At 33.4% G+C, this 12,813-nt stretch overlaps 1 long non-coding RNA gene across 1 annotated transcript in view; it reads left to right on the plus strand.

Moving 5' to 3' along the window:
- The window catches only part of LOC106662026, a 305,248-nt gene that overhangs the window by 167,622 nt on the left and 124,813 nt on the right, over positions 1–12,813 (plus strand). The window contains exon 3 of the long non-coding RNA XR_002910887.1: positions 7,549–7,589. This is a non-coding gene — a long non-coding RNA (uncharacterized LOC106662026). The remainder of the gene's footprint in view (positions 1–7,548; positions 7,590–12,813) is intronic.

The raw sequence follows: 12,813 nt of genomic DNA on the forward strand, positions 1-12,813 counted from the left end.
CATAATACATGGTAAATTTGTTTTTACACTTTTTAGAAAGGACCGAAACTTTACCCGGCTGGAGTGTTTTTAGATGTGTCTCAGGTTTCGACAAAGGAAGACTATTAATGACAATACATCCATTATATTTAGCGGCCTATTAACCAAATTACTTTTTTCAATTAATTAATCTTTTTATGTAAGATCTTGGTTGAAATGAAAAAGTTAGTGTCATGAGCGGGATTCGAACCCACGACCTTCGGCTAAAAAGCCGCTGCTCTACCACTTGAGCTATCGTGACTTCGATCCACTCGGACCTCAACTCCACATCTCTAAGTACAACCTTTCGAATTTTCCCTCTTTTTGCCATTTTTCATTCTTTAAAACTTTTTTCAATAATTGCATCACTCAGTAATTATTGAGTCAAAACAAACGACATGAATCATTTTTCATCATTTTCCCTCCATTTTGCCAATTTTTTTCTCTTTTAATAGGATTTATATGCTACGCCTCAGCCATTGCCGCTTTAATCTCATTCGAGGATTGTTGTTGATAGTTTCCTACGTTAGGTATAAGACCAAGCTATAAACTACTAACTACTTTTTTCAATTAATTAATCTTTTTATGTAAGGCGAAAAACGACGCCTTCCTATGCCTAAATTTAAATCAACAATCAACATGCAGTTTAAAAAAATACATTTTGAAATACTTTAAGTAAGGGGTTGAAATGAAAAAGTTAGTTTCATGAGCGGGATTCGAACCACGACCTTCGGCTCAATACGCCGCTGCTCTGACCACGTCACGATAGCTCAAGTGGTAGAGCAGCGGCTTATTTAGCCGAAGGTCGTGGGTTCGAATCCCGCTCGTGGCACTAACTTTTTCATTTCAACCAAAACCTTACGTAAAAAGATTAATTAATTGAAAGAATGATTATGCATTTAAAACTTAAAAATTTTAATGTTGGGTTTTGTCGAAGTAAGTACGATAAGTAAGAAAGTACTACTTATTAATTTTTACCAATCTTGATATTAACGAACAACCATACATTGTGGAATTCAGATATTATTTACATTTGTATTTTAAATTTATTTAATTTTGGAAATAATTTATTTAAAAAAGACAAATGTTCACTGTCGTCGATTACGTGGGTATGACAAAAATAAGAAATTTTAAAAATTAGATGTGTTAACCATGACCATGTTATCCATTCCGTTAATTTGTCTCGTAATTTCCGCGGGTGGCTTTTAAGCTTTTAGAGCAATCATTGTTTTGAATAAATTGAGTTCAAATTAATTACCGAACACAACCTCGGGCCGTGGCAAATTGCCTCGCGTTTGGTTCAGTCGGATAATTCGTTGTATAAAACAATGTCGTAAAATTGAATAGATTTGTGAACTAGGATGGACATGTGAACTGGAACGGATATTGAATTGATTGAAGGACGTGAAAAAAAATCACCATCATGTATTACTAGGTGAACAATCCTTGAAGGCTGTTATCCCGATAAATCTTTAACACGTTTTCACGATTGCCGGTGACTGTGTGCCTGTAGTTTAGTCGTTTTTTACGAACGGTTCAACAAAAGTAAACAGCTGAACGGCGACTTTAAAAAGTTACAAGTTACAGGCTTACACTCGACGAATGATTAAAAAGGGCCACTACGTGCTTAGGCAATCAAATTGAATTAACAATTTACTTAACTCAAGCGTTCAAATAAAACTAAGCACAATACCATTGTGAACAACGCGATCCATGAAGCAATTCACATCCTTTATCTCAAAAAAGGATTAAAAAAATAAAATACAAAAGAAATAAATCGTTTGAAAATCAATTGACCAAACATCTTTATAATAATAATATACTTTATTATTTGTATAGTACATAACAATTAAACACAATTTAATAATAAAAACAAAGTATTATACAGCATGGAAAAAGAAATCCGTCTGCCGGGGATCGCTGGATAATATAAAGAAGTGATAGCGCCTTTTTTTACAAAGGAAAACGTAAGAACTACTTAATAAAGGAAAGAAACAATGAAGATAAAAGAAAAACAAAGATTCATTAGAAATTGAATTCCAGGCCTGTCGAGCATATTTAATTAAATTCCTAAACTTACACTTAATTAGAACAATAAGTTAATCTTTAGCAATTACAGAATAATTCAAGTGTAAAAGGCGGATCTCTGACAAAATGGTGCATTCAGCCAACAAAATGAACAATTTCCTCCCTAATACCTCAATTACATAGAGGACACCGGACAAACATGTTTTATCTTAAATATTTCAACGTTAATATTGACAGGAAGTATAAATAATGACAATTTTTGAATGATCGTTCAATTTGATTTGAGAAAATAATAAGACAATTGAAGTTTAAAAAAATTTCACTGCAATGTACAAATTCTAATATGGATCAGGGACGTAGTCCAACGAACAAAAGTTTGTATAAATTTTCCAAACTTTCGGCGTATATATTTCGGCTTCCTTAGCTGCTACAATTGGTAAACAAAATCTAATAGTCTTAATAATAAAATATGTTGTTTACCAATTGAGGGGTTCTGAGGAAGGCGAAATATATTCGCCGAAAGCTTGGCGAACTTATAAAAGTTATTGTTCATTGGACAACACCCCTGATCCATATCTAGAATTAAGAACTGCTGGTCGATAACTACATCTTTATTTCATTTATTTTTTATTTATTTTATATATTTCTTTTGGAAAGGCGATCAAACACTAGGATCATGTCCGCCTTGATACATAATAATTATAATGAAAATTAAATTTTGTTAGTTAGGCTATTAACTCGTAAAAATTGAAATTTCCTAATATTTAATTTATTGAAATTGATATATTTATGGTTCTTTTGCCGTTACTATGGCTAGGGCAGTCTACTAGTAAGTGTTTTACAGATTTATTCACAGTTTTGACCTTGGATAATTGGTCTCGTGACAGCAAATAACCATGAGTAAGACAGGTATGGCCAATTCTTAGTCTTGTTAACATCGCTTCTTCAAATCTAGATTGTCTAATTATTGATTTCCAAGGACTAACACTACTTTTTATTTCTTTTAGCTTGTTGTCCGTTACATTGTTCTACTACAACCATTAGAATTTTCCCTCTTTTTGCCATTTTCAAATGTCGTGTAATCAGGATTCGATTCTGAGCAACTTATGAAGTCGCCAGGGGGTGCTATTAGTGAAGTGATACTTCTTTTACTTATTAAATATGAATCCATTTACGTTTTAGTGGTCAATTGATCGAGTTACTTCTTTCAATTAATTATTCTTTTAATGCAAGGTCTTGGTTGAGACAAGTCAGTGTCACGAGCGGGATTCGAACCCACGACCATCGGCTAAATACGCCGCTCCTCTACCACTTGAGCTATCGTGACTTCGATCATCTTGGACAACAACTCTCTATCTCAACCTACAACCGTTCGGATTCGAGAGGATCGAAGTCACTATAGCTCAAGTGGTAGGGCAGCGGCGCATTTAGCCGAAGGTCGTGGGTTCGAATCCCGCTCGTGACACCGACGTTTTTTCTCAACCAAGACCTTGCATAAAAAGAACAAATATTAAATAATAATGCGATAAGCATATTTGGAGATAGTGATATGCGGTCTGGTGTGATGTAGGTTTTAGAAAAATATTTTCTTTGTCGTGCCAAGGTTTTGAACTTTATTGAGATCATATTCAGGGCCTGGGATTCATAAACATTGTTTAAATTTTACAAATACATGTAGGATGTGGAAAAAAACTAACGGTAAAAACTAGACTAACGGTCACTAAACACCACACATTATTAATGAAATTGGTAATTTTCCAATTGAAAGTTGTCCAGTGGAAAAAAAAGGTTAGCGCTGCATTTTAATTTTTTAGTATGAAAATTAAATTATAACAACTCTGGAATTTATTGCATATTGATAGTGGTCATAATTGACTTTTTAATCTGTTAAATAAATTTAAGACTTCACATTGTATACAGTTTTAATTTCTTTTTCCGCTAATTTTACCTTTAGCCGCACAGACGATAACATACAAGAAAAAAGTGCTATACATTTATCGTTTTCTGTAAGATTAACAATATATTACCAGAATCGGTCAAGTATCGTAGATCGTAGTAGCGAGAAAATTTCTCTGCTTTTACGGCAGGGTCCACGTTAGAAATCGAGGATGTGGAAAACATCCTGAATAAACCCCTGTGGGACCGGGACCTGTCTCCCGGGTAAAACGTGGCCTAGCCGTTTGACGTCGAACGTATAATCTCTAATTGCAAGATCTCTATTACTTTTCGTTTCTTTTGGGTCGAAAGCTTTTCCGCATTTCTTCGTTGTCACTTGGGGACGGTCAATTTCCCGTGTTGAAAACCCCGAGATGTGTTTCCCATTCGATGTCCTAGTCGACGCACATACAAATTATCACTCTCTCTCTCTCTCTCTTTCACAAACAGAAGAGAAAAGTAATAGACGCCGGGAGTCGAGAATTTGAAAAGGAAAAGAATAGAAAATTAATATGAATTGTGTTTGATTTAATTAGGTCCTATTTACCTGAACTCTCTCTAATTAGTAAAAGTTGTAAATAAAAACTGTTATCTGTAAAATTCAAACCACGAAGGCAGACTTCGTTGCCGAAAAAGGAAGATTTTTCCCGACGAGAAGTACGCTCTCAAAGAAAATCATCACTCTTATCTTCTCTTTTTTTAGATTCTAATTATAAAAGGAAAACTCCTCCGCCTTTAAAAGTCGTGGTTCAATGTTAATAACTTGCCGTCTGGACCCGACACAGGTGAAATTATAAATCTGGCATATCTGTAGATGCTGTCGAGATTATCTCCTTAGCGCGAATAAAAAGAAGAAAATAGTTGACAATTCCCTAGGCTAAACAAGGGGACCTAAACAAACATGCTTACTCAATTCTTTTTAAGTGCAGTGGTTTTATTTTTAATGTGCGGTGTTTAGTCACCTTTAGTTAATGATATGATTCGTGAGATGCGGTCTGGAGTGAGGTAGGTTTTGGAAAAACATTTTCTTTATCGTGCCAACGTTTCGATCCTTATTGAGATCATCTTCAGAGCTCAAATTGTTTGTTTTCTGTATAGATGTGTCATTCTTGTTTGTCGTGGGCACTCTCAACACGTCACACAAGAATGACACATCTGCACGGAACCGCATCTCACGATCTCCAAATAATCATTTATTTTTAATATTTATATGACGAATCTTTTGCCTGCGAATTTGAATAATTTAAGTTGTAACGGTTACCCTTGTTTCAGATTTGTTCAAATGCATATTGTTATCTGAGAATTAAGTTTGTAATAGAGTTAATATACAGGCGATTGCTTTTCAGACGGAAACAATAGAATAATTTTACCAAATTATTTTAAGACCGTTAAAATTAACGGTTAGGAGGTAAGAAACTAGAGATTTTGCATATCATTTCCGCAAATTCAAGGTCTCCGTTGTATTTAACGTCTTTCAGTTGCATAACGGATTTTGCCGCTAACGCTAAGTTTCCTGGGGAGTTTGTAGTAGTGCACGTTATAGTCGTTTTTTGAAAGTTTGTAAATAAAGGCACCGATCAAGGATGTTATGGTTTTTCTCCCGACTGCTGACGATAGTTTGGCAAATTCTGAGGAACTGAGAGTAGAAGAAGCTCGAATGTACAAAGTAAATATCAATAACAGCGTTGGTGATTCGGGGCAAGTTCGGTTTAAATGAAATTGTGGATGAAAAGGGTAAAAAGGGAGGGGGAAGCGTTTAGCTTATCTTAGTAATTTTAGATAAAAATAAAATATTACACTACCGTTAGTTAAACATATGCATACTTATTATAACCAAATTCTATTGCTGTTTCTTAGAATTTTAGCCTTTTAAAAGGTATTTACGAATTTCAGCCGGTTTAAAAGGTTTGTTTTAGACCATTTCTGTAGCTTTATTGGAGGAAAGATATAGCTCGAGGAAAGAAGCTGAATTTCTAGATAATTCATGAAAACTTGTACAATTGTAAAATATTACTTGTAAAACGATTTTAATATATATTTCTACATCTATGTAATATTATCTAGGACAATATTTCAAACAAAAAAACTACTTTGTTCACTTTACAGTCACCCGTTAACCGGCACGCTATTCTAAGACAAATAACGTAGGACGCTATTCAGTTAATCCATCAAATATGCACATGCGCATTTGAATAAATTTGGCGTTACCATTCGCACTAACTTTAAGCGAAATCTTCGGAAGAGGTCAAAACAGAGAAAACTTCATTACGGTNTTCCGAAGATCCTCTGAAAAGACTTCTTGTATCCAGCAGGTCGATAATCTAGTTCATCGTTACATTTAAGCGAAATCTCCGTAATCCTAATACTCCCTCCTAAGAATAAAAAATAAAGTTGTTTTTAATACATATAAATAACATATAAAACATGTATGGGACGAAATGTATAAGTTATCAATATACACGAATGTCGAGTAAAAGCTCCTGAAAGGGAAAAAATAAGGCTGAATCCATCAAATAAACATTTTAAAAATGTGTACTCTCCACGCTTAGTTGGGGCCAGGGAAGGGCGATATATTTAAATGCATTGATGTACATATCAAATGTACGTGTCGTAGTTCATATATCTGTAAAACGGATGCATCAGCTCAAAAATTTTTGATTTATTCTTTTTTTAAATATATTTATTACAACGTGTAATTCATTAAATTTTCAATTGACATGGATCATGTGTCGCAAGGGAAGTTACCAACCATTGTTTTTCTCCCAGCTATACGCGAGGACTAATCCTCGAGCAGTAGGTAGCGAGGCCATGTCCTCTTCTGTCGCCTGGTGGGATTATAGAGGTGGTTTCGATTAGAAACAATGGGGCAGTTCGGCTGGGTTGAGAGGAGAGTTTAGTGTGGAAAGTGGAAAATGTTTTGGAATTTAGTTTTTGGACGAAAAGGATTTTGAGATCGTTGTAAATGGTGTTGTTGGAGGCATAGTAAGGAGCATTTACTATGACTCTGAGGAATTTGGATTGGAAGGACTTCTTTGGATGTTGGAAGGTTTGGCGATGCTCCACGATTCCAGTTCGTATCATCTTGTAGATTGTCGGTTTGTTTTGCGTTGAAACGTTAGATTTGCGTGACAGTAATCTGTAGAGTAGCCCGAAACGTTAGTTTAGTGCTTGTCGTTTTTGTCGGGTGTGTTGGTTCCAGTTTAGTCTTGAGCCTAGATGGAACCCCAGGTAGTGGAGGCAGTCTGTTTTTGGGATGGGGTATTATTGAGGAATATTTTATAAGGAGTTTTCAGAGGGTGAATGATTTTTGCTCTTATTAAGCTTTATACACTAGAGTTTGCTCCAGTCGGCTATTTTTAAGACATGAAGCATTTTTGGTATCGGGATGAAAGCTGTGTCGTCAGAAAAATTGGGAGGTGAAGTTGGGGTAAAACCTGTCACATCAAGAAAGGCCCTTAAAAAATATGTTCATGTTGTTTTGTTGTCATGCTCAATTTGGTGGGATGTCCTATTGACTCAATTTAAAGAAAATAATTCATTCGATTTTTGTTTTTTGTTTAATTACAGATCACGATGGAAAATGGTGCCGATGACGGGAATATGATTTCGTAAGTTGTTTTATTTTCCCTATCTTCCTAGTCCTAATATAATTTTATGTTAGTGTTATTTTTTTTAAATTGTTTTGTCTTATTGATGCATACATATACAAATAAAGTTTTTTGGTCTACCCAATTAAATGACAACTTAAATGTAGTTATATTCTTTTTCTTTTAGTGTGGTAATACCAGTTAATGTCTTATTAGGATAAACATTAACAAATATAAATCTTCTGAACAAGCATTAACAGGTAGGTTATTAAACACAACGGCAATAAACTGAACACAATTTTTTTTTGCCTTATGATCTTGCATATTAGCCATGGTACGAATTCCTGTGTGTTCAAATTGGGGGTTATCGGGAAAAAAGGGCCAGAGGCGACGGTGGGAATCGAACCCACGACCGCGGCGTGAGAGTCTCTCAAGCTAACCATTCGGCTACCGCGGTCCCCTAAACACAATTATTCTAAAATTAATTCATGTCAAAAACCAGTAGAATTAAAGCCATAGTAGTATTTTTACATTAAATGTATTAAAAATAAATAAAAAATCAAGTATAATAAAAATAGATTTATAAGAGTTCTACATCAGAAAAATCATTAGAATGACCAGAGGTTAAAGCGCTATTTTGTAAGCTGCATGCATTTTTTGAAAATAAAGAGATTTTCCTACTTGTTAAATTTGGCAATAACATATATCGCAAATACAAATATGGCGAATTAGATCAACCAGGCCAATTCAATGAATGGATCGAGGATTGCTGAAACTTACAGAATGTCAATGGAATGAACCGTCTGCCAAGCTGAGGCAGCATGTACTGGAGTAAAAGAAATTGCATCGAACCTGTTTTGATATTCAAAGAGGCCCAAGACCCAGAATAAAAGTTCTTCTTTTTAACAATTGCTTTTGATTGCTAATACCGAATTTCCTTTCTCCCGATGGGTGAAATAGTCATTCATCGAGACGCAGATATTGTCATGGGTGACTACGCTCATTGGGTTACTTTTCAAAAATTTATGCCGAAGTTGAGTAGATTTAGAGGAGGTAGGTAGCGTTCCCGGGAAATTTGCCCTATAAATACCTAATGGCACATAAATTGGAACGGAGAGGAAATGGAGGAATGGTCGCCCTCTGGATCTGTGCAAATTTACGACTATGACAGCCGAACCGAAAATTTCCAGGTTAAAGAGACTTTTTTTCTGCCAAGGGGAAGCCGGGCCGCTTCCAAATCAACCGTTTAATCGACCATCCGAGCTCGCTTTTACTCACCAATCATCACTGAGTGGTAACATTTTGGAAAAAATCGCTGCCTTTAACTGAACTACATATCGATTTACAATAGATGTAATTGAAGAAAAAATCTTGTAACAACCAGTCGATTTTCTTTACGAAAGCAGCAATTACATAAAATTTTACGACAATTCGATACTTTCCAAATGATATATTAATAATATAATTAATTCAATTAACCCATGGCATAAGTTTAGTAAAACACTGTTGACCATACGCTAAATGATTAATCTTTTGTTTTGTTTTTTCGATAAATATTTAGCTGTAAACATCATAATTCTATCCTTACCTCATATTCGTTTACCGAGAAAAATTAATTCATTTGCTGTATCTATCACAGTTTTATAATTTAGGTGGTAATTGGAAAATTAAAACAATAAAATTGAACATCTATATAAATAATTCTCAAGTATTCTTTTTATTTAAAGTCTTGATTGAAATGAAAACTTTAGTTCCATACGCCGCAGCTCTAACCACTTGTGCTCACGACAGCTCAAGTGATTAGAGCAGCGGGCAGCGTATATCGAGACGAAGGTCGTGGGTTCGAATCCAGTTGGTGACACTAACTTTTTCATTTAAAGAAAGACCTTGGATAAAAAGAATAATTAATTGAAATAATTAATAAGTTGAATTATAACCGCTAATCATATATGGATTAATATAATTATTCTTAGGGCTCAACATTTGAAACAACGATTTTTCATGAACACTCTTCGTTATGATTGTTTGAGGCACTCTGTCAGTAAAAGTCAGTGGTGTAATCATAATCATCAGAATGCCAATAAAAGAGATTAACATCATAGCGGTAATATTATATAAATCCATAGACGATATTATTTGTATATATACCTACACAAATATAATAAAGAAAGTTTTGTTTGTATGTAAGAGGTAATTTCGAAATAACTACAGGTCCGATTTTAATTTAACAAAATTAGACACGGTCGTTATGATCATAACGAGATAGACATAGTTTTACCAGAAATTATAAATGATGGGGTGAGTGTGGAGTTCAATCCTTTTTAAAAAAGATGGTTCCTACTCACATTAAGTTGTTTCGCAACAATCCGGATTTCGAGCCCTTTAGCTCCTCCAATGTTGGAAATTAACAAAGATGCTTGTTTGAACTTTTTAGACCAAAAATTGTCCGTAATAAACAACCTAATAGAAATAGATGTATATAGAAAACCCACAACTACAGCCACTATGATTTCAGCGGATTCCTCCCACCTACGGTCTCAAAAGGCTGCAGGTTTCATTTGGCTCATAGACCGTACGTTAAGACTTCCATTAACTCCTGTTAACTATAAAAAAGAATTAGATACTATTAAAACCATAGCAAAAAACAACGGGTATCTAGAAATATTTATTGATAGGTTTCTAGTTAAAAGAATAAAACAATTAACTTTAAAAGAATCAACAATAGGACCAGCCACCCCACCATAAATGAATCATTAGGTTTCCGTTGTTTGCCATACATTGGTGAATTATCGGAAAAAGTCTCTAAAAAACATCCTTTTAAAGTCTAAAGACAAGGTAGAAAACTTAATAAAAAGCGGGGTTTACCAACTCAATTGTAATGACTTTAATATTAAATATATAGGTCAAAGCGGTAGAGAAATAAAAACGAGAGTAAAAGAAGATTTGCCTAAGTCGAACAAATTTTCTGAATTCAAGGACCATCTAAAAGAAACAAAACATAATTTCAATTCAAATTTAAATACAACAGTGTTACATAGTTTCGACAAAGGAAGAGAACTAGATTGGTTGGAGGAATTTGAAATTAAAAAATGTAAAATTGAACATGGTGATAAATGCATTAATAATATAACAGATTTTGATCTACCTCCCATTTTAAAAATGTATATAAATAATATCAAACGTCCAAATAATTAAACTAATTATTCTAATTATTATTATGTTTTATAATAATTTAATAATATTAAGATATTATTCTAATTATTTCATTTTTTATTTTTATTTTTTTATTTTTTATCTCTAATCACTTATTTATAATTAATTTCTTGCAGTATTTATTATTACAATTGTTATTTCTGTTATAATTCCCGCTTTTCTATATAAGTATATTCTTATTAGGTTGTTTATTATACAACAACAAAAACTACATGTCAAAATTAAACGCAACCCACTTCCAATTTTTAAAAAAGAATGATGTAAAAAAACAAAATTATTTACGAACGCATCTTAAACTTAAAAATACACTCCATGAATTTTTATTACCGAAATAAAATTTAAAAACTCTACTTTTTTCATTTAACCGAAATTGTAACAAAAACGCTCGAAACGTAAGGTACAGAAAACACCTTAATGGGGTTTAGAATTAAAAATACAATATCACAAAGTTACCCGTCAATAAAAATGATATAAAATATAAATAAATATAAGATATAAATAATGTCATCATAGAATGTATAGAATTCAACGAACAATACATAGAACAAAAAGAAATTGTCTAACCCGATTATAAATCAGGAGAATGACAGTAGATGCAAACACGATAAAACGGTACTATCGTCCAATATAAAAGATAGTAAACATGTCGCTGGCACACATAGCCCTACTATATTAGATGAAGAACTTGATAGTAAAAAGAGAGAAATTTTAGAAGCATTGTACCATAGTACAATTCAACGATAACGCGATATACAGAAGGAACTGGTGGGAAATTTACTGCATTGCTTGATCTAATGTTATAAAAAAATGAAAAATACTGATTTTGTCATCTCATTCGCGTTTCTTGAACTTTTTTTGGGGGAGCATTCTGAGCGTCCAAAGAAGACAAGATATGTGTTGCTTTGATTTTTAGGTATTCCCATTCTAATTAATACGATAATATTTATACAAATAATTCATAATTTGTTACACAATAACACTATTTATTTAATTATTCTGAAATCGAGAGATGCAGTCTGGGGTGATGTAGGTTTCAGAAAAACATTTTCTTTATCGTGCCAACGATCTCACTGGCACTCTCAACACGACACGTAAGAATAGCACAATCACACAGAAGACAAACACTTTAAGTGAGTAGAAATACTTCGATTGAACATATATAAAAAATTTTGCTTTGTATAAATTCACTTTTTTCCACATCCTACATGTCTTTGTTAAATGTAAACAATGTTTGTAAATCCCAGGCCCTGAAGATGATCTCAATAAAGATCGAAACGTTGGCACATTAAAGAAAATGTTTCTCTGAAACCTACATCACACCAGACCGCATCTCACGATTTCTAAATAAATATCGATTAACGGTCACTAATCACCACATATTTCTAGCGTTGCATAAATTCATTTTTTTCTTTTTCACACCCTACATGTATTTGTATAATTTAAATAACGTATACAAATCCCAGGCCTTGAAGATGATCTCAATAAAGATCGAAACATTGGCACTATAAAGAAAATGTAACCTGATGAAATACCTTTGAAAAATGTTTGATGTTCTGTACTATAGTGCTAAAATCATCCTGAAATTCTCCCAAACATTTTTATGAAATTCTGTACCAACAATATGTGATATTATCTCTTCTCATTTTCCGTTTTTTAAATATTCCTTTATTATTGGTAAGAAATATTTGCTTTTTTCATATCGTCTTCAATTATTTAAAGTCATTCACTGCCAAGAAACTAACAAATTATAATCAAAAATATTTAGTGAAATTTTTTTTTAAATAAAACATGAGAATGGCACTATCACACAGAAGACAAACACTTTGAGTGAGCAGAAATACTTTCATTCAATATTTTAAAAGAAATATTTTGCATTATATGAATTAACTTTTTTCCACATCCTACATGTATTTTTTAAATGTAAACAATGTTTGTACATCTCAGGCCCTGGAGATGAGCTCAATAAAGATCGAAAGGCACGATAAAGGAAATGTTTTTCTGAAACCTACATCACGCCAGACCGCATCTCACG

Source organism: Cimex lectularius, unplaced genomic scaffold (genome assembly GCF_000648675.2).
Source record: "Cimex lectularius strain Harlan isolate CLEC.00 unplaced genomic scaffold, Clec_2.1 scaffold57, whole genome shotgun sequence".
NCBI lineage: Eukaryota > Metazoa > Arthropoda > Insecta > Hemiptera > Cimicidae > Cimex > Cimex lectularius.